Consider the following 24,602-nt stretch of genomic DNA (forward strand, 5'->3'; position numbering starts at 1 on the left):
CAAAGGATTCAATTTTATGGACACAACCCAATATTGAGTACACTTATGTGATAAATGGAACAGAAGCCACCAGAAACATCACTCTTCATCCTTAAAGTGGACACTAAAGCAGGAAGAATGCAATGGAAACACATAGGTATTCACTAATAATGTACAATCCATCCATTTCCAAAAAGCAGTTGAGGCAGTTGTCCTGAATTCTTAAAGTCTATGCATGAGATGGCAAAAATACTGATCTAACCATTACTTTTTCTTAAAAAAAAAACAAAAACAAAAAAACCAAACAAACCCAATTTTTGTTTGCTAAATTACACATGATAAGGTATAAATATTACTTAAATAACAGCAAAAGATACTTCTATCAAAAGTATAAAATGTATTAAAAGTATAAAAATGAATAAAGGAAACCTTTAAAAAGGAGTAGGGGGCCTGAAGGGGGAGTTCTCATACACTACGGCTCTGCATCAACCACGCAGCCCTGAACCCACACGGGGACAAGCACCAATCACGTACCCTAACAGAGAGAGACGCACACTGCATTCCCAGCAGGAAGTGTCTCTGCATTACTACCCCGTCGGTAGGAAGGTTTTCTCCTTGCCCAGCAACAAGCCCAACCAATGGGAACCTTTGCAACTCAGCTACAGGGAAGCCATGACCACCCTGAACAGTCTCTTCCCTTCCATAAACTTTCATTTGAACCACCCCTCCCAACCTCCTCCTTTTTCTTTATAATCTAACTTTTCACTTTTGTTTGTTAGACTTCCTCGTGGTGTATTTTGCCATAGCATGCTTATCCTGAATTGCAATTCTCTGTTATTCCCCGATAAACCCATTTTGCTGGTAAAAAAAAAGGGGAGGCTGTTTTATTTTTAAGGTTGACACAAGAAACCAGAATATTTTTAAGGGCTCAGGTGTGGTCTACTTATTTGCCTCCAAAGAGCTGATGTTTAATCACAGCCATCATGTTCTGAGCTTAAAGAAGCACAGATGGTGTCCAAGTAAACGGAGCTAGGGACATTTAGCTCGGCTACGGGGCCGAGTACGGGTCTGCGATATGGTCTACTTGGCCAGAGAAAGATGCGGGCAGGGACCATGCTCTCGCCCTTACAACCCCCCTGTCCTTAGTGTCCAGCCCACTACCTGGCACATATATGACACTGAATAAATGCTTGCAGAAGAAAATGAGAGCACCCTGAGCCATCTGGGACAAAAACCCAGAAAGAAAAAGTATGCATGACAAAACAACAAATAAAAAGTATACATTTACTAACTTTTGGATAGATGCTAAGATGGTAGAGAACTGGTGACCAAAATAATTGACAAATTGTGGTCACATTTACTCCATGTCAGAAAACAAAGGAAATGATGTAATTCCAAGATGGCTTTGACATTATATTGGGCAAGACTCAAAATCAAAGGATTGTCTTTGCAGCCACATAATAATAGAAAGTCAGCCCAGTCTGACTTACAGTAAGTACGTCGCTCAGGAATGGGAGGGGCAAACTCCCAGTGCAAGGGCACATCACTGAGGCAGCATGCTGGGGAAAAGCACGGGAGCACCCCAGCCTCTGCTGGACATCGGCACACCGCTTTGAGAGGTCTGTAAACCCCAACCCTTCCCCAAAGCAATGTGAGAGATTTGTTTTGATAATCTGTTAAAAAGCCAAAGAAACACCCATCCTTACTGAAATAAAGAAAAGCGTATTTCAGAAAACCACATGTTCCATATATTGTGTGGCCCATTGGGAACCACTTGTTAAGCGGATGCATTTAGGAGTAAACATCACACACTTTAAATTCAACCAAAAGGGCTTTTATCTGAAAACAAACAAAAAATAAATAAGACAAACACACACCTCCCTTTAGCCAGATGGCAACACTATAAATAGAACAGAAAATGCTGTGTTTTCCACCTGCATTAATATAAACCAGATTAAAAGGCACGCCTTTCTGCCCCTGCGGGTGACACACTTCTCAGGCGATTTATCATAGTCACAATGCTGGCGGCGACACAAATGGTCTCCACCCCTAATATGAATAATGTTTATGAGTAAGCAAAGTACAGGGCAAAGCACAGAAACGAGGGGAAAAGCCTAACCGCATCAGAAGTTCTCCAGTTACACTGAGCAGTGGTCAACTACAGAGATGTGGTTCATTGTCGTGGTTTCAACAGCTGGATAGGGAGTTTATCAGATTAGACCCAAATCAATTAAATTCAATATGTAATTAAAAGCAACTCTTTAAATCACTTCGGAAAGAAAAATAATTAGAATTCAACTTTATTATATTTGGCTTAATTAAAGAAACCAGCTGAAAGATGTTTTTACTTTTAACAAGATATTTTACTTGAAAGAAAACTGAAATGGCTAGTGCTAGTGTTTTACAAAATGACTATGATAGGCCACAAAGTAGAAAACGTTTGCACTTAAATGCAAAATAAAATTATCAAGGTAGACTATGTATAATTCTTAGAAAGAGCCCCAAAAGGCAGTGGAGTCAGTTTTAAATATCAGTTTTGCAAAGAAATGTGACCATCACTTTAATTCTACATTAGTTGACTGAATGAGTTTAATCTGTGAAATACACACACATATACATGGCTGCAGAAAACCAATCATCAATCATTTCTCCTCTACAGAAAATATAGCAAAAACACTCAACTTTAAATTTTCTTAGGTAAACTGAAAAACTCAACAGGAATGAGTGCCATAAATAGTGAAAGGTCATGTTTATTCCAATTCACTTCAGGGAACCACTGCATGTTTGACTCTGAGGTGGTTTAAAATCACAGGCCACCCCAGTCTCACCATGCTGTCCTGTGCCGCGGTCACTTCCACATCTGTGACCTTGTTCACTTTTCCTCTCCCAACCAGCCTCATAGTCACTCCAGCTAATCAAATCTAATCCATCTTTTTTCCTTTGTTATTTTTTTTAAATAGCCTTAAATTGGTAGTCGCAAAATAGTTATGGGGATGTAAAGTACAGCACAGGGAATACAACCAATAAGATTGTATTCACTGTGTGCTGTGCCAGGTGGGTCCTTGAAATACTGGGGGGAACACTTTGTAAAGTATATGATTGCCTAACCATTACGCTGCACACCTGAAGCCAATACAAAAATAATGCTGAATGTAAAGGGGAATTAAAATTTTTTTTTAAAAAATTTAAAGATAGATTTTATGTTTCAGAGCAGTTTTAGGTTCACAGCAACACTGAGCGGCAAGTCCAGAGCTGCCAGGTACCCTCACCTCCACTGGGGCCCAGCCTCCCCCACGATCAACATCCCACAGAGAGTGGTCCATTTGTTTCAATCAGTGAACCTACGCTGACACACCATTAGAGCTCCTTCTTGGCATTCTGGGTTTGGACAAATGCATAATATCATGCATCCACCGTTGCCGTATCAGAGTGCAGTCCATTTTTCATAGCCCAGCTCAAGCCTCTTGCTCCCGACAACACGGCGAGCTATTATTCCTCCCTCCATTTCTTTCTCTGACATTCACTGCACTCTGAGTCTGCCTCACACGGCTTAGCGTTTTGACTTCATTCTCTTATATTATTATCAGAATGTGTATGTTTCAGAAAGTTTTAAACACTGATGATATCATAAGAGGTAAGGCAAAAAAAAATGCTTTATACTTGAAGGGAAAAAAAAAAACAACTGGGGAAATGCTTGATGCAGCATGTCTCTCCTGGAAATTCCTGCTGTCAATTTGCCTGGGGAAGGCTCTGCATTGTTTCATGCCGGTTACCCAAGAAGCTGCTATTCTCTGGCCACAAGGCACAGTTCTGGCCAATAAGTTGAAACTGAGGTTTTTCGGTGGGGGTTGCAGGAATGCTTCCTTAAAGGGAAGCAGGCTCAGGTGGCATGAACCTGTTGGCTCCTCAGTCTTCCTTTTCTTCCTGCCACGAACATGGATGTGATGTTCAAGGTCGAGCACGGGCTGTGTATAACCAGGATGCTGTCATGAGGGAAAAAGCTAAGGGAAACACAGAGACCTGGCTCTGACAGTTTTGAGCTGCTGAATAAATACTAGCAACTGTTCACTCCATGTTTCCCGTAGGTAAAGAAAAGGAAAACTCCTAATTTTTAAAAGTGACTGGTTTTTTGGGGGGTGGGGGTGGGGGAGGGAGGTTCTATACCTACAATTAACAGCAATCCCCCAACTGATAAGAGTTCCCACTGACTACAAAATGAAGTCCAAGCACCTCAGCCTTCCACAATTTGGCCCCACCCCACCCTTCTAGCTTCCACTTCGCCGGTTCCTCAGCACTCAGCTCTTCAGCCCAGCCAGACTTCACTGCGGGCTGGAGGTGAGGCTCTACACGGGATTTGGAGGTGGGTGAGATTCAGAGAAGGCAGATGACAGCACGTTAAGTGGGGGGGGGGGGGGGGGGGGGGTAGTAAAAGGTGACAAGGGATAGTGCATAAACTAGAAAGGAAATACCAGCACACACACAACTAGGTGGTGGTGAGGTAGTGCAAACATGTCGTATGTTGTGTCTTAGATAAAGGTTTTCACTCAGGGCATTCAAAAGCGGGCTGGATGCACTGAGGGCTTCCGTACATGCTTCCTATTTCAGCAGCTCCCTCATTGGGTACATGATGAATCTGACACATGCTAATCGCTTTCAGAAGTCGGAAAGCAAAAGAGGTGCTGGTTCATCACATTAAAGCAGGTCAGCATTTAGTTTTGAAAATAGCAGGAGGAGCCAAGTCAGGAGGAAAAAAGAAAAAGAATAAAACGCACCAGATCAGGGTTTGAATAACATTATTTGTGACAGAAATCAGTTCCATAGGAATTCAAACAACTGAGACGCCAGTGCATTTTGGAAAACAACACTCAGGGTTCCCAGAGCAGGGCCGGTCACCTGGAAAGGCTCTCAGTAGTCCCCGAGCCACAGTTCTCCTGCTCTCCAGCCAGCTGGTGCCCCGAGGCCCTGTCCACCACTGCTTGTAACTGCAAAGAAGGAATCACGGGGTGGCTGCAGAAGGACTAAAATAACCTCTCTGTTAGCTAATTCTATGAAGGCATCATTAGAGTAGGTGTTAATTGTATAGTTGCCTATAAAAGAAATGAAAATAAAAATTTTGATTTAGCTTAATTTTATTACAAAAAGACATTAGGTGTTTATACTATAGAGAAACTGCAAAGATACAAATTTGAAAAACCCATAATCCCATCACCCAGATAACCTATTTATTCTTTTTATCTTAAAAAAGAAATGTCTATCATATTGTTAGGGAATTCAAATAGTACATAAAGTTGTAAGGTAAAAAGAAAACGTTCCTATGTACATATATTCTTTCTGTTTATTCAAAACATCATGCTGCTTACTCTTCTGTCCCTTACTCTCTCATCTGGTAATCCTACTTAGCCTACTTTTTTTCAGGTTCCTTCTTTAATTACACTGCATTTCATCATTTCCAATACATGCCCGCAGTAATCAGATAGCCCCTATCTCACCTTCTCTGTAACTTTAAGTTCTCTGAATCTTCATCGATGTGTGAGAAGGGACCCTGGCTCTGACTGAGCATGATTCACCTTTCTGTATCTGCACCAGCATCTCACCCCCTCGCCCCAGAGTTGGTGTATTAATCTCTTGCAGTTGAGGCCTCTCTGTTTCTGTCAGTCTGAACTCCAGTGAGGAGGCAACCTCTTCTAGGGAAGAGGATTATAAAACAAACTCAAGAAGGCTTTACTTTCCTGGGAGATAGGGTCATGTGAACAAAAGCAGGAATGGGATCCTCAAGGAGCTGCAATGTTAGAACTGAATCAGAAGCTCAAAAACTAGGTTTGTTCCACGTGGATACATTTACCGCTTCTTCCCCTCTCCGTTTTGCAAGCCAAACCTGTATTGGTTCAAGCTGTGGCTTCTGCCAGCTCTGCTGGGAGATGCTGTGGGCCGGGCTGGGAATGAATTGCTTCTCTGGCAGTTTCTCTGCACAGGAAATGGGTCAGCACAGCGAAAGGGGAGAACACTCTGTGACGCTTCAAAGCCGGACTAGTAGGCTGTGAAGCCACAGAGTGAGACGAAGAGAAGAATGCCGAAGCTGGTGGTGACAAACTGGGGAAGAAGGCTGATGACACCCCCACAGATGGGCAGCGTTGACTCCCATCTTAGGGGCTCTGCACGGACACTGTGCCGGGCTCACACTGCCAGTGACTTTCAGGGCAGGCAGTCTGTGGCCTGAAAATGCAGTCGGATCTATGAAACAATCAAGACCATCACCTTGGAGTGCAAAGAAATGCAACCAAGCCAGGACTTGGGTATGCTCAGAGTGACCACCAGAGACTCAGTATCAGGCTGGGAAAAGGGATTTAAATCACAAAGCATTCTTCCAGTCCATAGGGAAAATGAAAAGTGAGATTTAAAACATGTTCTCTTCTTTTTTCACTACCTTTCTACTAGACATGGCATTTTATTTATTCCATCTCTTTCACTTGCCACACTCCAAATGGTCCCAAATAGAGGATCTCAAATTTTGGAACCTATCGAATATCTAAATGTAGTAACAAGGGAAAACAAAACAAACAAAAGGAAAGATCCCAGTCTGAAAAACAAGAAAGCAGTTTTGCAGAGTTCTGCCAACTCTCAAAAGCACAAAGACGACAGTGTGGCAGGCGCCACAGCCTGGCAAGCAGTATCAGGCCAGACGGAAAGGCTCTTCACAAAAGCTCGGAGCTCTAATGGCTATTGGGTTTACAGACTGCCGCTGATGTGCTTATTTTCCAACACGTATACTTGTTTGAAGTACGCCACATCTATTTCAAACCAGAGAAGCCAATTACAAGTTCTAAATCTGCCTAAGAAGCTATAGCTCCTTCGGGCTTACAAAGAGCTAAACCGAAACTAAGCTGATCATCTGACTCCTTTCTTGTAAGTGCTTCTGGAATGCATTTGGGTGACCCTTTCTTACTTGACAACCTCCATTTGGGAGTTGGTAGGGAGAGTGGTAAGAAACGTCAGAAGGAGGGTGAGGGCGATGGAGAAGGCAAACCTGTACAGACAGCTCCTCTGGGAATAAGGGAACAAAGTCAACAATTACTAGGAAGAGGCGGGGAGGAACCCAGCTGCTGTTAGTCAGATTGCTCTCCTTCTCTCCCAGGGAGCACTGCGCTGGTCACTGGCCTGGCCTGCCTCCCCACCCTGTGCTTCATCCAAGAACCTGTTCCTAGACAACCAGTTCTGTTTTCAAAACCCCAGTCAAGTCATTGTCAGAAAGAACAACATTGAAGGAACCGGGTTTTCTAATGAAATGTGAGTGAGTCTCACTGCAGTCTTTGAGGGGCCCCTCACACCCGCTACCCTTCCTACACATACCAGAGAAGTCGACGGATGGATGGCACAGCAAGATGGTTTCTTTTCAGTTTAGAAATGAAACCCAAGCCCATGACTTCTTCTGACTTTGTGTTGCTTTTGTTGTTATACCTCCTTTGTGTTATAGCAGTGAGGAACTTAAGAAAATTTTCATAAGAGTGTGAACTTTCTAGAAATAGTGAGGTAGGGGGAGGTGGGGATGCTGAGCTTGATCTCCATGTAGACAAAGAAGAAGAAACATGAGGGCTCAGTGAGGACGGGGTAGGGAGAAGGATGTAGGGGTGGGAGAATCGGCTTTCAAAGCAGGATGCGAGCAGTTTGAGGGTACAGCATGGTATCATTAGGATAAACATTTAAAAAGAGTTGAATGAGCCCTGGCCAGGTGGCTCAGTTGGTTGGAGCACATCCTGTACACCAAAAAAGGTTGTGGGTTTGATTCCCTGTCCAGGCACATACCTAGGCTGCAGGTTCGATACCCAGTCGGGGCACATATGGGAGGCAACCAATTGATGTTTCTCTCTCTCTCTCTCTCTCTCTCTCAAATCAATCAACATATCCTTGGGTGAGGATTTTTAAAAAAAGTGTTGAATGAATAATTCTGAACATTTTATTTCATAGAGATTTTACAATAACATTACTACATGATAGGTTATATAGGCTTTTGTGAGTTATCAGTTGCATATGTAACATTTTTATGATGTGAATATGTTTTGCATCTTTCAAACAGCCAATTTAGAAATGATCTTCTAGAACACAACCCATGTATCACTGAGAATTGCCGTTTCTTTAAAATGCTACAAGAGCCTGGCAACCATGTATAAGGTAAATTAAGGGTCATTGGTGATCATATTTTAGAGAGAGTTGAGAATGGAAGTTCATTTAATAAATAAGTGTAATTAGTCATTTAGACTTTAAAAATAAATTGTCTTAGAAAAAGTCATTCATATATTCCTCAATTTAGTACTTCTGGATATGCTGTTTAATTTTCTTTAGGCCAGATTTTCTGGTAGGCAGGCTGAACTTAACTTTGTAAACAGATTTCAGTAGCAAAAGTACGGTAACTTCCGATGTGTGGCAAAACTCCACTTTTCATATGTCTGAAAGATGACATTTGTCATCATCTCACAACGGTGTGGACAAGCATCTACTCCGTCTCAAAGCAGAAACGGGGACGATGAAAGGACGGCTGATGCTCATCTCATTAGTGAGAGCTGCGTTCTACACCAGGAAAATCTGCCTTCTCTTTGTACAGCTCATTCCAGATTGAGTAGTCATAGAAAATCACATCAAAGTAGTATATGGCACTAACCTTCTGAATGATAAAATTAATGTTGGACCACACACAAAAAAATGATTATCTAGGTCTTTGCATCAAATAACCAATTATACATAATTTTTGTTGTATTAGTATCTACACTTTATAATGCATCAGCCTCAGCGATCTGAGCATTAGTGACATGCAGGTGTAATTCCACTATAGAGAGGTAGAAATAAATGCAAATGACATCAGTATGTTTCATCTTCATCATCAAGGCTGAGTTTTAAATCCTCCACCTGTGCTTGTACTGTGCTGGGCTACAGTGTTAGGTTAGGCAATTTCAACAGGGGAACATCTGAGACCTCTTGGATACCTGAAATTTTACCTGATGTCTGGTAGAGTAATAGCTCTACAACAAAGATAAATGTTTTGCAGTGACATATACTGCTCACAGCAGACATAATACAGGGAGTGCACTCTATTTTCTTCAGCTGCAGCAAAGAACTGCCTCTTTGCCCCTTTACTGCCTCCCTCCGCTGACCGCCTACCAAAGCTGTCTCGTCTATGTTGGAGGTGCTGCTGCTTCCCATCAGGGTGAGACTTCCATGACGAGGGCACCATCGGCCCCCTCACACTCCTGGGTAATTGAACTGGAGAAAGTCTGGAGCCCACTCTCAAGAGGCCCGCACACATGTGAACACGGGTTCCAACTTTCAAACAGCCCATTTGCAAATGGCTGAGTATCTCAACACTCACCCAGTGCAGACAGAGGGAAAGTTACTGCCTGCCTCCATCCCAGAGCCGTTGCTCCCCTTCACAGAGATGCCCAGAAGTCAGGGAGATTTGTTCTAAGAATTTAGTTAGCTGACTTATCACCGTGTTGCATAATTCTTCCCTGGGAGTCTAGCCAGCACCATCGCTGTGGACACATCCCTAAAACTCAATGCTACTCACAGCAATCAACCTACCCTGGGGTTGTAAAAAATACTGATATCAATCTGACTTACATCAGTTTGAGGTCAGTTGGCTAAGGCTGCATATAAGGATGACAGTTTCATCTACACTTTTAGGGATACAGACAACTCAGTCACTTCAAAGGGACCTACGACAAAGCATCTGCTTGACCACACGTGTTAGTTTCCATTAATCTGGTAATTATTCGAAACCAGCTTTAAAAGATAGTTGATTTTCACTTGTAAAAAAAAGAAATCTAAGCCCTTTTAGAAAACTCAACTTTAACAAAAAGTTGAGGCTAAATATACAAGCTAGAAAAGCTATGCTAATACTATGAAATGCTCAAAATGTTGATTACAAGTCTTTATATTTGGGTTTTAGATTATTATAAACCTTTTCAGATTATTTAAAACCACGCTCCAAATGCTAATCGGATCAGTCCAGTTTAGCATGTGCTACTTCTGCTCATTCAGTTCTGGCTCAGCAGGCTTTGAGTCTCCTCCCCCCTATCCAGTACCAGACTAACTCATTCCGGAAGGAGAAGACATAACTCTATGACACAAAAACACCACTGAAAGCACTCACAACTGACACTGCAAAATGGGAGAAACACAGACTGCTCATCATAAATCCCAGAGTTTAAGAAGGAAACAAGGCAGCAGAACCACTGCATAGGAAAACAAAAGCATTAACTGTGAGAGCCATTCATCAAGCCCCACGTAATACAAGTAACGAGCCCAGTGCTAGAGGCTTTGCATGTATCACCTCCCATCCCTACGGTCCCCTGGCAAGGTAGGATACTAGCAACCCCATGCTCACTGTAAACACAGAGGCAGAGAATAAGAAGTGGTCAAAACAAGATATTAATCTAGCTTGGTCTGATTCCAGAATTTGGGTGGTTTCCATTCACCATGCTGACCTTGGAGCAAAGGGTTAGACAAACTCACCTGCTTGGCTACTTGGAGAACTGAGACCTGGTCCAGGGGCCCAGGAGGAGACCAGCGGCTTTTTTCTTTTGTTAGTTTTTTATCTGATGGGAAAAAGCAACTAGAGGTCTAGGGCCTCGGATGGCTTGTCCTGACCCTAAGAAAAATTTCTGCATCTGCCTTGTGAAAGTTCAACCATGCATGTCCAAATACACTTAAAGTCACAGTAGTTTTACTGTCTCACAATGTTCCATAATACTAGTAAATTCATAAGAGAGTCACAGTCAGTTTTAAAGAGAAATGGAGAGGCCTCTAAGTCTACAGAAAGAGAAGCAGGGCCTTCAGTGAAATTAGAGAAAATCCACAGGGGATGGAAACTGTGTCTTTCTCTTTTTCTTACATCTCCCCCTCCCCATCTTAATTAAAAGGTATAAATGGCAGAGAACAATAAGCAATTCGCATTGTAATCTGATAGTAGATACAAGATAAATGTTTCAAGCACTTTCTCTGCCAAAATTCAGGCTATAGAGTATAGCTGATATACACATCTCAGTCTTAAATTGTACTAATTTGTATTTCATCAAAGCCAGGCATTAATCTTATTTTCAACTGCACTGTTGATAAGTTAATACCCAAAACTGTACAGCAGGTCCTCAAATATCATCCTTTCATCATAACACTGATAAGATGCTCTAGGAACTAAAGTCTAGTTTATGCCAATAAGACTATGGTGAAATTAATTTCCTTATAGTTGTTTTGCTTTGGTCACAGAACCTACTGATGTTAAGTGAAGACTTAATGTCAGGATGCATAAAACCTTCAGGATGCACCCAGAAGCCTCAGGTCTGTGCCCTTATTTTCTAGAAACAAAAGTAACATGAGTCCACAACCATTCCTCCTTTAAAAAAAAAATCCTCACCCAAGGATATTTTTTATTAATTTGAGAGAGTGGGGGAGAGAGAGGAAGAGAGAGAAAAACATCGATGTGAGAGAGAAACATGGATCATTTGCTTCCTCTATGCACCCCGCCCAGGACTGAACCCATGACTGTTTGGTGTACAGGACAGTGCTCCAACCAACTGAGCCAGTCACTCAGCCAACGCCACTCCTCCTTTTATTATTATTTTTGAAATCTCTTTTCAAAATAAAACACAACTGCTTTCAGACTCTGTATTTCATTTCCTTCTAAATTTACTGGGCTGTCATAGACACTGATATTTTGTAGTTTAGGATTAAGCTAGGATTACATTAATAGCTAAGTAGACATAAGTAACTTTTTTTCTTAAAACAGTGTAGGCTTGGAAAAAAAAGGAAATCTTGGCACATCACGTAATAAAATGGCAAGTTTGAGAGTCAGGAGCTGATGATGTACAGGCATAAGAAGAGCAGCTGGCCTAGCAGTCCGCTTCCCACCTGGTGCTACTCCTGCTATCAAGCGTAATCTTGAACTGATGGCCAGTCTAATATTGCCAGACTCAGTCTGGACTTCGGTTGCTGCAATGAGCTGTCGGGCTGGCTGGGCAGGTTCTCTTGGCTGGCTAGATCAGGAGCTGGGAGGCCAAAGCATGATCCCTTTGCTGCCTGGTCAGTGTGTGACCACGGACAAGTACAATGAATAATGGGTGAGAGGTGTGAGCTGGGTGGTTACACTACATGTAATTACTCAGCAAAATATTTATGAGCAGGCACCTTTCCAGGCATACCACCACGAAGATAATGGTACTGAGGTTAAAGTTACACAAGGGAATAGGTAAATAAAATAGAATGTGGTAAGTACTGTGATGGAGGTATGTACAAGATCCTAGGCAAGTACAGAGAAAGGTAAGGGAGGCTTCCTGGAGGAGGAGACAACTGAGCTGACCCTAAAGTGTGAGTAGCCATGGAGCAGGGAAGTAGCACTTCTGGCCAAGGAGAAGGCCTGATAACAAAAACAGAAAGGAATTTATTTGCATATCATCTGCCCTTTTGGGCAGATGATATGCATTGACCTTTAATCACGCCAACTAGAAAATCTGTCAACTTTTTAATTTTTATAAAGGAATGACTGTAGGTCTTCTTTATGCCCTACAATATACGCAGTGCATGTATTATAGAAATACTGCTACACAGTTTTAGAATAAGAAAACTTTAAGCTTTACAGTAAAGAATTAAAGATCAAAGAATTATTACAATCATGAATTTATATTGAAGGACACAAAATTGCCAAAGGTAAGAGGAAAGCCCAGTACTAAGATAAATTTATTGCCCTGACTGGTGTGGCTCAGTGGATTGGGCATTCTCCCCCAAACCAAAAGGTTGCTGGCTGGACTCCCAGTCAGGGCACATGCCTGGGTTGTGGGCCAGGTGCCCAGTTGTGGGCATGTGAGAAGCAACTTGTCAATGTTTCTCTCCCTCTCTTTCTCCTCTCTAGAAATAAAATCTTAAAAAAAAAACCCCAAAACAGATAAAATTATTTTATCTTAAAAAATTAAAGTCTTATTTTAATAACCCTTTTGCATTTGGATTTTCAAGCACAAGTTTCCAATTTATTTTAATATTTCTTCTACTGAATAGCATCAAAAACATTTATTTGCCACCCTACGTACCTATGATGCTGTGCTTATTGCAAAAAAAGAAATGTTGATTCCAGGAAGTCATAATATAAAACAGAAAATACTAATAAAATTAAGTAATTAGAACTACAGTTCAATGTTTTTCTCATAGAATTAATGGTGTTCCCAAAATTGTTTCCTTAGTAGGGTGTAATTGTTTTATCTTTTTGGTCATTTCCCAAACTTGACTGTCTCAGTATATGGGAACAGAAAGCTATTTCTACTACTCCCCTCACCTCCTACCTCCTTTTTTTACATCATTAATATCCTTGCAATTCTCAGAAAAGTGATTGGCTCTCTACCCTGAAAAACTGTGTATGCAATTTCAGAATGTTTCAGTGTCCCCAGGGACCCATGGTCAAGAAGCTCCCCTTTCCACCCCCTGCCGCAGCAAAAGATGTTTTAAATGTAGTTACAAGCGCCAAACTATAAAGTGAACCTTCCCCATTTCTTGCCATGGATTTTTTTCAATCCAAATAAATCTTTAAACATGTGATACTTAAATAGATCTTACAGAACAACCTTTTGAAGCACTTCTGTTTAAAGCCGTAGCTCTCATACGAGGGTTTGTATGAAAATTACAAATGGGTCTTTACCACAGAGATGGCTGGGTTCCACCCTGACCTGCTGAACTGCAATCTTTCAGGCATAAAGCTTAGCTGTGTATTTTTTAAATATATTTGATTGATTATGCTATTACAATTGTCCCATTCCCCCCCTTCACTGCCCTCCACCCTGCACAACCCTCCCACCCACATTCCCCTCTTTAGTTCATGTCCATGGGTCGTACATATAAGTTCTTTGGCTTCTACATTTCCTATACTATTCTTACCCTCCCTCTTCCTATTTTCTACCTACCATCTATGCTACTTATTCTGTGTATCCCCTCTCTTTCCCTCCCACTCCCCTGTTGATAACCCTCCATGTGATCTCCATTTCTGTGGTTCTGTTCCTGTTCTAGTTGTTTGCTTAGTTTGCTTTTGTTTTTGTTTTAGGTGTGGTTATTAATGATTATGAGTTTGCTGTCATTTCACTGTACATGTTTATCTTCTTTTTCTTAGATAAGTCCCTTCAACATTTCATAAAATAAGGGCTTGATGATGATGAACTCCTTTAACTTGACCTTATCTGAGAAGCACTTCATCTGCCCTTCCATTCTAAATGAAAGCTTTGCTGGATAGAGTAAGGTCCTTGCCTTTCATGAGTTGGAATACTTCTTTCCAGCCCCTTCTTGTCTGTAAGGTCTCTTTTGAGAAATCAGCTGATAGTCTGATGGGAACTCTTTTTGTAGGTAACTGCCAACTTTTCTCTTGCTTATTCTAGGATTCTCTCCTTAATTTTAACCTTGGGTAATGTAATTATAATGTGCCTTGGTGTGTCTGTCCTTGGGTTCAGCTTCTTTGGGACTCTTTGAGCTTCCTGGAAGTTTATTTCCTTTGCTAGATCAGGGAAGTTTTCCTTTATTATTTGTTCAAATAAATTTTCTATTTGTTGCTCTTCCTCTTCCCCTTCTGGTACCCCTATAAATTGGATGTTGGAACATTTAAAGATGTCCTGGAGGTTCCTAAGCCTCTTCTCACTTTTTTGAACTTTTTTCTTCATTCTTCTCTGGTTGGATACTTCTTTCTTCCTTCTGGTCCACACCATTGATGTGAGTCCTAGTTTCCCTCCCATCACTATTGGTTTCCTGTACATTTTCCTTCATTTCGCTTAGCGTAGCCTTCATTTTTTCATCTAATTTGTGACCGAATTCAACCAATTCTGTGAGCATCCTGATCACCAGTGCTTTGAACTGTGCATCTGATAGGTTGGCTATCTCTTTGTCACTTAGTTGCATTTTTTTCTGGAGTTTTGATCTGTTCTTTCGTTTGGGCCATTTTTTTTTCTTGTCACACCTGTTAAGTATGAGGTGTGGAACCTTAGGTGTTTACCATGGTGTGGCAACTCACGTTGCTGTGCTGTGACGCTGTATGTGGGCAAGGGGTCCAGAGGGAACAATGGTGGTTGCTCTGCTCTCTGACGAATTTCAGTCACTTCCCTTGCTTCCTAAAAGCAAACTGGGCCCTTCTGGTGCTGATTCCCGTGTGGGTGGGTTTGTGTACGGTCTAGGATCCTGTGGGTCTCTCCAAGGAACTCTCCTGTGAGGCTGGGAGTGTCTCCCAGCACCTCAACCCCCACAGGTGTTTTCAATCGGTGGTTTGAGGCCTTATTTCCTGAGCTGGAATCCTGTGTTGCACAGTCCATCCTGCTCCCCAGTACTTTATCTGCGTGTGAATGTGGCACCACCTGGTCCGCAATTCATCACCTTGCCGAGTCTGCCAGCTGCTGCATTGCCGGCCAGCTGTAAGCTTGCACACCCCGCTCCACAATCCACCGCCTTACTGGGTCCTTACCCGCCCCAGTCCTCCAGCTGCCGCCTTGCCGCTAGTCTTCTCCGCTCCTCCTACCTGTCAGGATGAATGTGTCTTCTTTAACTCCTTGGTTATTGGACTTCCACACAGTTCAATTTTCTGTCAGTTCCGGTTGTTTTTTGTTTTCAAATTGTTGTCCTTCTTTTGGTTGTGCGAGGAGGCACAGTGTGTCTACCTACGCCTGCATCTTGGCCGGAAGTCCTTAGCTGTGTATTTTTAAATAGCACCCTATAGGAGTTTGATGTACACTCTTGGTTTAGAACCAGTGGATTACAGTACTTAAAATAGGATTTGTCTACCACAGGCTTAAGTGATTTTTCACACTTTTCATTCCTTAGCAAAAAAGGCAAGTCTGGATTGCCTGGAGTAATAGTTTAGGAGGAATCCAAGGGCTTCAGTCTTTCACCAGCCCAGCAGCCTTCGAACTAGGGTAGGCATGCTTCTAAGGGTACCTGTAGTCTTCCCCCAAAAGGATTCTAACCTTTTTTGCTGCTTTGGACTCCTTACTCAGAGGCCAGGCTGGATTTTGTCAGAATAGAATTTTTTTAAAAAATAATATTATTCTTTTTTAAAAAATATTTTATTTATTTATTTTTAGAGAGGGAAAGGAGGGAGATAGAGAGTGAGAGAGAAACATCAATGTGCGGTTGCTGGGGGTTATGGCCTGCAACCCAGGCATGTACCCTGGCTGGGAATCGAACCTGGGACACTTTGGTTCCCAGCCCGCGCTCAATCCACTGAGCTACGCCAGCCAGGGCTAGAGTAGAATTTGTTTAAATGCATAAATTAAAATACATAGCATCACAAAAAACACAACCATATTTCAGTTATATTTACAAGGTTATCAAGATGTTAAAATGTTATGCTATACAAATATATGTGCTTATTTATTAACACACTAAATAACAAAATCTAGGGGCATGCCTAATAACTGCCAAGGTTTCAATGCAGTGATTGGTTTAAACAACCCTTTGACAGATCTGAAGCAACTGTAATGTGATGTAAGAGTATTTGACTTCTACTGATGCCAATACTACTCTAGGTTTGTTGCTCACATTTCTAATTAAAGGACACATTAGATTTCTAGGAGAGGTTACTGGAGATAAAGATGCAATCAATTATTTTCCTCATCCCAATTCACAAACTCTGGGTAAAGAACCCTTGTTAAGGGAGTACATGTACTTGGAAGGTTTAAAGGAGATCGATCTCCAGATTCCTTCCTGAAACCCTCTCTACTTCACTTTTCACATTCCCCTTCTCCTGCTATTGTAAGACGGGCACACCACTTATGCATCCTGAGTATTATGTGGCGCATGGTTCAGGGCATACAATCTCTGAAGTGCCACCAGCGTGATGAGAAAACGCACGGCTCCTGAGGAGGGTTCCCTTGAGAGCAGGCAAGAAATAATATGGGAGCAGAGCCTCATTTTATGGACATGAAGGGGATCAGGATATGTGGCTCCCAATTGGGCCACTTTTGGTGTATTATTCTGAGCTGAAGGCTCATGAGCAGGGCATACATTTCCCTTTGTGATGGTGACAAATTTCCATTTGTAACGGTGTTCTCCTTTCCCATGCCAGGAAGGGGAGAATGACAATTATGACCAGAGACAACTTCGAGTCTGCATTACAAACCTTGTTTAGTAACCCTTATCCATCATTATTAGTTTTTGTCACATATTTGTCTTCCCACAATTTACCTACATTTTCCGTGTGTAGTCACTTCTCCACAAATTATCAACTTTGTTAAAATGGTAGATAAGTCCCTGGGTTTAACAGCCTTTTTGAGTTTTCACTTCTTTTCTGTGAAGCTCCCAGGCATGTAAAAATATTAACATCAATAAAGAAACATACACCTTTTCTCCTGTCAACCTGTCTCTTTAAAGTTTAATTTTTAGGACCCAGTTAATAGGGTACAGGAAAACTTTTTCTACCCCTACACAAATAAAAAGGCTGCTTTGTCCATCTGTCTGTATTAATGTGTCATTGTCATAGAGCACAGACTAATATACTTATTTGCATTAAAAATAAAATTAATCTTCTGTCACAAACTCACAAGTATGATATGGCTGACTGCTAAATCATTCAATGTTTTGGGGGAAATGAAATGAATGAGTTAACTCTGTAGCATCAAAGTTTTAAGACAAAAGTATTTAAAGCATGTAAACACTATGCAATTTTCTAAAATCATATCCTGGAAAATGACTTAAACTACAGAAACGTGACTTGGGCTGGCGAACACACAATACAGTATGTAGATGGACTACTGTGGAACTGTGCACCTGAAGCCTGATTAGTTTTGCTAACCAGTGTCACCCAAATAAATTCAATGAAAAGGAATAGGAACTTTAAAATATCAATAGTGTGTGGTATTAAAAAGAAACAAAATGACTTAAATGATTTTAAACTAAAAGAAGTTATATTTTAATTTCTAAGCCTATAAAGGGGTAGATCGTTTTAAAAATTTCTTCTAGTATTCACACAGTTAAAAATGTCTAAAGGCTGACCACTGTTTCTCAGACTCCACGCCTTAGAGCATGGCCCATGAGCCTCCTTCACTCACCAGAAACCCGAGTGTTGGTTAAAAGTGCAGATTTGTATGCCCCGCCTCAGACCTATAGAATTTGAATCTGTAGGGGTGGGGCCTGGGAGTCATCATCTTAAACAAGTGTCATGGTTGAATCAGATGTACACCACAGTTGAGAACCACTGTACTTTATGTTACTGAAAACTCATTACTGCTTTGTGGTGGAATATACCAGAAACAACACAATAAAGAGGTTGAATTATTTTCTCAGACTCATTTATCCTTTGCCTTCCTGGATGGTCGTTTGTTATAAGCTAAATTATGCAAACTCAACCCAGGGCACTGATACCTATTCCAAATGTATGTGGCAGAGCCAGTGCCCGTGACAACCACGTCCTTACGCAGCACTTAATAGGTGTCAGTGATATAGGACAATGGTGTTTTCTTTAACTGCTCTTTAACAACTCGATACTATTTTTGGATAAGCTGTAAACAGACCCAACATAGAACCAAAATGTAAGTATTCCCTTTTATACAGGCAAGACCCTACCATGTGATCTGAAAATAGACTTACACGTGGCCCTACCACCTAGTTATTGTCACAAGGATGGGTTAATGTGCAAGATGGGGGGCATTCCACGGTGCTTTTTAAAGATTTCTAAAACATTTCCTAGGCTAAAATAATACTAATCATGCTGCTTAGAGCTTTAATATGGGGATATTAGTGAATAAAAATTCAGCAAATGACCTATTTTAAAATTACTGTTGGGAAAGTTTGGCCCTTCCTTCTGGAAGCAAGATGTGCTGATGAACTGATTAAGCATGCATCTTCATGAGGTCTCTCCGTTTTCCCAGAATCACACCAACTCCACCCTAAGGCCAACTGTTAGTCAAGTCATGTGATCCCACTAGTAACTGACAACATCGAATGCATGCCTGAAACTTGCCACAGAACGCAAGATCTTGTACTTACTGTTATTTAATAGCCAGCACACGCTCAGTGGCAAGCAGCTATATACATGGAGAATATACAGTTGACTAATTCTTGTGGATACATTCTAAAATCTACCCCTGTATTAAGTCAAACTATCTGCTGTGTAATGATCCATACTGTCTTCTGTTAAACCTCCCTTAAAGGTCAGTCCCTGACTTTAGCATATTAGACGTGAATTTGTATTATATGCATTGGGTGCTCAACCTGTTTTGAGTATTTTAATGCTTATTTGTACACTGAACAATAGCCATGACTAAAACAATTTAAAAAAAAAAACCTTAAGTACTCACACCATCATCAGCTTACTCTAAACTAAAACACACACTGTAACACTTAACACTTGACTGTAACATTTAAGGCAAGATAAAGCCTGGCTGAATAAGTATATTTAATTTTAAAAAATACTTAAATAATTAGTGCTTTAAGGCAGTTAAAAATTATTGTTCTTTGAAATCAATTTATCCTGAAAGTTATCACTCAAACCTTTTTTAGAACAATAACCTTCATACATCACTATGCTAAAATACAATATAAAAGAAAATTAAAAAGCAAGGAAGTCCAAGCAATGAGAAATAAGAAGCTGTGTCAAGACTTCTGAAAGAATAGCAGATTCTGGGAGTTATATAACCTAATGCTCTGGTGTCTGTGCTGGTGATAAGGCTTGAGGCAGGCCACCCCAAAATGCCCCACATTAGTGTACTGATTATTTTGAATTAAAGTCACTAAAGGAACAACTAGTGCAAGAACACACTGACCCTGTTTGGCCTGTCTGAAAGCATGAGACACATTTCCCATGTGAAAGGTACAGCCTCTGCTCCAGGAAGCAGAGAGGCATCCTTATCACTAGAGAGTGAATCTCGGGGCTGAGAAGGCTGTGTAAACAAACTTTCAGTTTCTTCACTGATTTGTACCCAAGCCCAAGTTTCTTTGTCTTGTCAGTTCTTTATAAATTTGTTTCTTTGTCCAAAAGGTACATAAACAGCCTGCTCTAGTCATTTCTTAGGTCCCACATCTATGAGACCTCCGTATGTACAAAATTAAATGTGTCCTTTTTTTCTTCTGTTAATCTGCCTTGTGTCAATTTAATTATTAGACCAGCTTATAAAAACATAGAAGGGGAAAGTTTTCCTTCCCTGCACTGGAAAATATATATGAGCTTAGCTGCAATACGATCCATTTGACAACACTATTATTTAAACCTTTGCAGGATGAGAATCAAGCCTTTTAAAAGGCTGTGATTGTTAAAGAACAATGAATTCTCATTCTACCAAATGGAGTGATAGCAATGCCTGACAGATACAACATACATACAGAAGAGAAGGAACAAAATGAACCTTTTAGTCAGTGGCTGAGAAAGAAAAACACAACTATTAATATTTCATGACTTTAAAGAGGCTACATGGAATGTTAGAGCAACTAAAAGAACCCTCCTCCATCCATCCTTCTAACCCCCCACTGTACTGAGTGCTTCTGTCCAGTGTGCCAGATCCTGGGGGCAGAGCGGAGGCTGGAGGCCAGCACAGGCCTGCCCGCACAGAACTTACAGGCTACAGGACATGAGCACCCACTAACTGATCACACTGATGACGGTCCCTTTATAAAGGGGCACGAGGGCTCTGAAAGGAAAGAACACAGTGCTATGGAGAAATATAACAAAAGAACCTGAATAAATGCTGTTTAAAACTCAGTGGGGCTTCTGTTAATAAGCCTTTTTGTCCTTCTCACCACAATTCCAGACACAACTCTAGGAAGAAAAACAGTATAACTAAAACAACTTAGAATCCAATATTTATTTCGAAGGAGATTTCTTCGTGTAATTTGTTTTTAAATAATAATTTCACTCCCACCACATCATAAATCCTGATTTTGTAATGGAATGTAATACCCACCATGGAATACTTTACCTGTCTTACTAAAATACTACAAATTTAATACTTCAGTGTAAAATCAGTATATCAAGTATTATATTCTTATTTTTAAGAAGGGCTTTTTCGGATATACCACTTTTTTTTTCAAAGTGGCTAAATTTTCTCGGAAGAGGAGAAGCTAAGTAGCATAAATCAATATTCTGTTTTCTGAAGGTCACTACAAAACTAACAATAAACTGCAAATGCATGGGGTAAAAACCTTTCTATTTCTCTCATGGGTGTAATTTCAAATCATTCTGATGACAGCTATTGGCTGTAAAACCTGTGCACAACATTCAGCCAATTTCAACAAAGCTTAATAATTAATGAACATCCTTTGTCATTAATTTATAATAAATCAAAGCTGCTTCAAAGTTTGCAAGTACATTGTTTAAGATTCTACCTAAACGTAAACTAGCTGATGGCGAATTCTAGCCTAGAACTCCTTGATTTCAATGTGTCATCATGTGCCTTCTGTAAAATTCAGTCAATGTTCAAGCAGTTGAGTGCAAGGGTCTGGAAGTGAGTGGTCAGGCTACCTAATTACATTCCATAATTAGTGAGAGGCTCTCCCTGCAACTAGAGTAGATGTTGAAATGGACTTCTTTTCATTAGCCACAAACAGGAGAAAATTGTTATGATTATAATTATTTTAGCCATCAGAACCCTTACCTTCTCTTTCCTGTAGAATAAAACCTGGTGAATTAATTTGGTTTTCTTCTTAATGTGAAAAATTTTTACCAAATTCAGTAAAATAATAAACTTTTCTCTTAAAAAAGGCAACTGAATGAAGAAACAGCTTCAGAGTGTTCTGCCTAAACCATTTATTATTGGTACTTCTATCAGTGAAGAGAGACCACTTAATTTTATTTTATTTTACCCCCACTCTAGGACACACTTCTTCATTTTAGAGAGAGAGGAACAGATAGAGAGACTGAAGGAGAGAAACATCAACACGAGAGAGAAACACCTATTGGTTGCCTCTCATACACACCCTGACTGGGCTCGAACCCGCAACCTAGACACATGCCCTGACCCAGAATCACACCCGCGATCTTTCAGTTTACAAGATGGTTCTTCAACCAGCTGAGCCACACCAGCCAGGGCAGACCACTTAATTTTAACAATAAACATGCACTGAGGGAAGCCTTGCTCCATTAACCCTTATCTTCCATTAGTTGTCTCTCTGTGTTTCCGGGTCACTTTTCCACAATCTGTCATTCCCTGAAGCCCTAATCCCCTTTCCTTCATTAAAATTCACTTCTTTTCTGTGAACTTTTGGCACATAAAAATTAATAAAAATCGTGTGCCTTTCCCCTTGTTCATCTGTCCTTTGTTAATTTACTGCAGTTCACGGGCTACCAGGGACTGAACCTAAGAGAGTAATGGGAAAGTTTTTCTCCCCAACAACCACTTGTAACTGTAAAAAATCAAAGGCGACGACAGTCAATGGGGAGAAAGTCTTCCATGAATTCTTAACCAGTAAAAATGAAAGTACTAAAAGTAAGGCAGTACCATGAATAATTGCTCATAAGTCAGTGAAATGATTAGATTATAAATATGCAGGTTAATGCTGAAAGGGAGCACATGAAAACTGCTAAAGCCACATTGGAGTGACAGGATTATGGGTGATTGTCCTTTCCTGTTTCTGCTAAACTTCCGGTAATGCTACCTTACACTTTGATCATTTCAAGTGTGAAATAATTAAGAAGCATGTTTACAAAAAGAAAATGGATTTCTCTCTCCAATTCTTCACCCCCCCACCCCCTGAAAAACCCATTTACATACCACAGAAAACAAAACATCTAGAAACAAGTCTAGCCAGCTGTTTTTCACCGGCAAAGATGGTCTGATTTCTCCCATGTAGAAGGGTCCTCTGCCACACCCCCACCTCTCAGTGCCATGGCTTGATAATTTCTCGGGTTGTGACTTACAGGACCTGGCCCCACCCAACGTCATGGAACCACTGAGCTCATCCTCTGCTCTGAAGTAGCTGTTTTAACACACACCATACCAAAGCAAAGTCCAAGAGCTATCTCAGAATTAAAAAAAAAATGACTGCTTTAATCCCGCAGCACAGTGAATAGTCCCTGAAGAGCACTGGCCTCCCCGGGACCCGACTAAAGCACACCGTTTCCATTTCACACACTCTAAGGTGCGTGCCACTCCTAGGTTCCGTAACACGACTGCAGTCCCTCAGCCGCTGTTGGTTACAGCTGGTATGACATCTATGGAACGTCTAAGACACTAGCCCCGTCTTATTCCTAATACTTACTGAACACCTTTAAAATATTTAGTAAAATACATAAATATTGAAGAATAATTTAAGAATGTTTTTAAAGTATGCACATATTTGATAACTAAGAGAAGTCTCATGTATGTATAGACATATTCATGTATGTAAACAGCTTTTACTTAGTTCTTGATGTTTTCATCTAGTTTGAATCCAACTAAAATCCCCGAATGACATACTTGCTTTTTAATCCAAGATTTTATTCATTTTTAGAGAGAGGGGAAGGGTGGGAGAAGGAGAGGGAGGGAAACATTGATGTGCAACGGAAACATCTCTCTGTTGCCTCTCATGCCCCAAACCAGGCATCTGGCCTGCAACCTAGATGTGCCCTGATCAGGAATCGAACTGGCGAACTTTTGGTTTCCAGGATGACGCCCAACCCACTGAGCCACACTAGTCAGGGCCACACTTGTTTTATTTTTTACCTTGGCCATGAGTGTTGACTAGTATCGATAGTCCTGAATTACAAAAACATCATACTTAAATGTTTCCATATTTAAATTGTGTATTTTGACGATCAGAAGTAAAATACAAAATTCAAATATTGAAAGCAAGAAGTCTTAATAAAATGTTATATAAAAATGTTAAACTTTGACTCAGTACTTTCTGTAACTGTTGTGTTACAAAAAAAACCATGAAAACTTTGCCTTGTTAATATTAGATCAAGTAAGTGGAAAGTTTAAATATTAACTTTTACCTTCTTTTTCCTTCATCACATGTTACTTGCTATTCAGGCAATGTTATTTTATTCTGTGATAAGATACTAAGAAAAATTTATATAACCTAAGAGACTGTGATTTAGAAATGGGTTATAGCATTATCTTTTTAACTAGAATAGGTCTTGCAGAATAGTGTCTTTTAATTAAGAATGATTCTCATGTATTAAAAACTTAACCTAAGTTTTGAAATTGGCCTATAGTTCAGTTGCAAATTATTTAATCATGTCACCTTGAGGTTCTAATAAGAAAAAGAAAGTATAATGTCAAGATAGTATCCTGACACTTGCAGTTTTTTCTAACACTAAAATTCAGTTCAGACAATATTCACTGGACACTGAGTGAATGACTCAGTGAAATGCTATGAAAAAGGATTGGTGGCTTTTAATGCATGATTTGCATCTTAAACTACAAATGGTAAATACCAGAAACTGAAATGAACATTTTTAGGTTTTGTGACAATATGTGTTACTAAAACCCTTCTTACTTCCCCCTAATCTTTCATTTTATTTCTAGAACATATTCAGCAGATTTTTATCTATGAGCTTGGGCAACTCTGGCTGTACAGCACAGAAGAGTCAGCAGCAATGCACATTTCCTAGAAAGAGAATTTCTAACTTCTGAGCCCTGGCTGGCATAGCTCAGTGGATTGAGCGTGGGCTGCGAACCAAAGCATTGCAGGTTTGATTCCCAGTCAGGGCA

The 24,602-nt window shown here is 40.6% G+C and overlaps 1 protein-coding gene across 11 annotated transcripts in view; it reads right to left on the reverse strand.

Annotated features, from left to right (window-relative positions):
- MAP7 (microtubule associated protein 7) overlaps positions 1 to 24,602 on the reverse strand; it is a 159,532-nt gene that overhangs the window by 66,299 nt on the left and 68,631 nt on the right. The window lies entirely within an intron of this gene.

The sequence above is a fragment of the Phyllostomus discolor genome, chromosome 4, assembly GCF_004126475.2.
Source record: "Phyllostomus discolor isolate MPI-MPIP mPhyDis1 chromosome 4, mPhyDis1.pri.v3, whole genome shotgun sequence".
NCBI lineage: Eukaryota > Metazoa > Chordata > Mammalia > Chiroptera > Phyllostomidae > Phyllostomus > Phyllostomus discolor.